Source organism: Schistocerca gregaria, unplaced genomic scaffold, assembly GCF_023897955.1.
Source record: "Schistocerca gregaria isolate iqSchGreg1 unplaced genomic scaffold, iqSchGreg1.2 ptg000405l, whole genome shotgun sequence".
Taxonomy (NCBI): domain Eukaryota; kingdom Metazoa; phylum Arthropoda; class Insecta; order Orthoptera; family Acrididae; genus Schistocerca; species Schistocerca gregaria.
The window spans coordinates 2,989,882-2,992,917 of record NW_026061842.1 but is presented as its reverse complement, the minus strand read 5'-3'; the positions used below and the strand labels follow the sequence as shown (position 1 = coordinate 2,992,917).

The 3,036-nt window shown below is 43.2% G+C and overlaps 1 non-coding gene across 1 annotated transcript; it reads right to left on the bottom strand.

The window, feature by feature from the left end:
* Positions 1-693: 693 nt before the first annotated feature.
* Positions 694-768, bottom strand: Trnat-ugu (transfer RNA threonine (anticodon UGU)). The gene has a single exon. It is a non-coding gene; the product is annotated as a tRNA-Thr (tRNA).
* Positions 769-3,036: the final 2,268 nt, after the last annotated feature.

Genomic DNA, 3,036 nt, shown 5'->3' with positions numbered 1-3,036 from the left:
ATAGCTATAAGTTCCTAAGAAAAGTGTTTACTTTTAGGGGTCAGAGGTAGAAGTTAAGAGATCGAACCACTTTTAATTTATGCTGCATGCCGTTCTGAGAAAATCGTTACTCGAAAAAAAAAGTGTTCAAAGTTTAGGGAAAACATTTGGTTATATTATTACTTCGATTTGCATGAACTGAGTGTTACACATATATTCTTAATGTCGCTGAAAACGAATCTGAAGTCAGATTTTCAATATTCAAAACAGCTAATCCAATACGGAGGGCAAACGATTATGTTTTGACCAATTTTTACCAAAAATATATTTTCGTTATTTACGTTTAGTCTGCAATTCAAGGAGTATTTATCAGCCCTTCCTCTACCTCTGATTGTTCCTAGACAGCAACTTCCTGTTCTTCTTGGCAGGAAAAGCCGATCTGTCTAAGCTGGATATGCAGCACTCGGCAGCCTGCACTTGATATTCGTCCGTATTTTCGGTGAGTATGTTTGCATGCATTCTGCAGTATGAATCCTTTTGAGCACGTGCGACACGGGACGAGTAATCATCTACATCTATATGGATACCCTGCAAAACACATTTAAGTGCCTGGCAAAGGGTTCATCGAATCACCTACACAACTGATAATTAATTGAAACCCTCAGCTGCCGACAGGTGTTGTTGATATACTTCGATGGGGACAGCTGAAAAGTGTGCCGCTACTGGGACTCGAACCCAGGATCTCCTGCTTACAAGGCAGACGCTCAATCCATCTGAGCTATCGAGGGCACAAATGAACAGCACGATTGCAGGAATTTATCCCTCGCACGCTTCCCGTGAGACTCACACCCCGAACCGCCCACAATCCGATTACGTAATGTACTTATTAGGTATTTGTCCATCCACTCATTACTGGCTCACACTAAGGTGACGATTCCCGTAAGATTTCCGGTAGCCTGTGCGCATTCGCACAGACGAAGGTCAATGGCTGGGTGACGTTTAACCATAGATATGAAGATAGTAACTGTTCTAGAAAGAACAGGCGCCACTGACGACCTTGCAGCTCTTCTAGAATACATGATAGACCGGCCGATGTGGCCGAGCGGTTGTAGGCACTTCAGTCGGGAGCCACGCGACCGCTACGGTCGCAGGTTCAAATCCTGCCTCGAGCATGGATGTGTGTGATGTCCTTAATTTAGTTACGTTTAAGTCGTTCTAAGTTCTAGGAAACTGATGACCTCAGATGTTAAGTCCCAAAGTGCTCAGAGCCATTTGAACCATCAGTCCGTATGTTTGCACACTACTTACAGTAACTTATGCTAAGGACAACACACACACAACCATGCCCGAGGGAGGACTCGAACCTCCAACGGGGGGAGCCGCGCGAACCGTGACAAGGCGTTGGACACATGGCGGGTACCCCGCGCGGCTCATGGCAGCCGTGACACTGCTTCAAACAATGGACTGTAGAAACTTTTGTAAAGCACGGATTAAAAAAAAAAACCTTTCCGTTCCAGGAGTCTAGACAAGTACACCTTTAAAAAATGCAACTACAAAGAAATTGAATTTTCGAACGGGCCAGGGCTTAAAACTTTGAAGAGTTAAATTTTAATGGCCGTTCTCTTGTATGCAAATAGTTTCACAGTAGAAATTTCTCTAGTTTTATTTATTTATTTATTTTTTGCTGTAGGTAAAGAAGGATAGGATTCTGAGAAGGGGGAAGGGGGGGGGGGAGGAATCTCGCCTCTCCCACCTTGGAATTCTCAGTACAGAATTTTTATTCATTACGAGATTCTCAGCCACTTGCAGAAGTGATTTCGCGTGATTCTGCAAAACTTTTCCTTTAGCCAATCGTAGCAACTATAGGATTCCGTTCCTGCTGCATGACATGTCTCGGAACTTAAACTGACCAACTTATTTGCATAAAGAGCTAGCTTATCATCCGCTTCTTTACTAACTTAGACCGTTCATGGTCTGCAAAGCATTTTTTCTTTAATCGTTTTTTTTATGTCTTTTATAAACTGCAACACTTTCTAAACTTTTCTAAACTTAACGCCGTTGAAGCATGGTCTTTTGCTGAATGACCAAGAAGCAATGCTGACAGCTGGGGTCCAAGGTTTTTGTTAATCAAGCCGTTTGTATTCTTGTTTGTATAACGCATATTTCTTTATATCTAATTGAGAAGTGAAATACCGGTTTTCGTAGATGCAGATTTAAAATATTTTAATATAACGCAATAAATATATCATTAAAATTTTCATCCCCTTATGCTCGAAGTTAAAAACCAGTGAAACACGTAGTTTTTAAAAATTGTAACAGATTAGCCGAATACGAATTGTCAGATATGCTTTCATAATGCTTTCATAATGAACCATTTTCAGAAACGTGGAGCCGGATCTGGGGGTGAATTTCCTTCTCTCCGAGACACCCGGCTTCTTCTTCGACTTAGCCGGCAAACAGGCCGAGGACGCCGGGTGGGGACCGAATATGCAGCAGTTTGTGGATGGCGACGTCGTCACTAGCTGTTGCCTTCGTGCGGGCCTCTTGTGTAAAGGGGGAGCCAACCGTGGCCAAGTGAAGGTCTGTATTCCACAGGAACGAGTTAGCATGGCACTCAGATATTTCCACGAGTCGGCGGACGGGGGTCATTTGGGGTTCTTCAAGACCTTGAACCGAGTTCAGGAATACATGTTTTGGCCCAACCTATATGGCGATGGCAGGCGATTTGTTGGCAACTGTGTCCAGTGTAAGCGTGGTAAGCCCGATGTTGGGCTGCACAGAGAACTACTACAGTCGCTTAGGGAGCAGTGTCCTCTGGACCGCGACTCAAAGATCGAAACAACGATCGACGGAAACTGGCGCCAGAAACGCACCAGCTCACTCTATTTCATCCCCTTAGGGGTTGAACTTCCAAAAACACCGAAACACGTATTTTCTTATTTGTAGCCTTGAAGTCAAATACCAATTTTCGTAGATGTAGCCTTAAAAATACTTTCATAGTTCTTCCATAATTATTTATCTCAAAATAAAATGTTCATCCACTATTTCACCTCATAG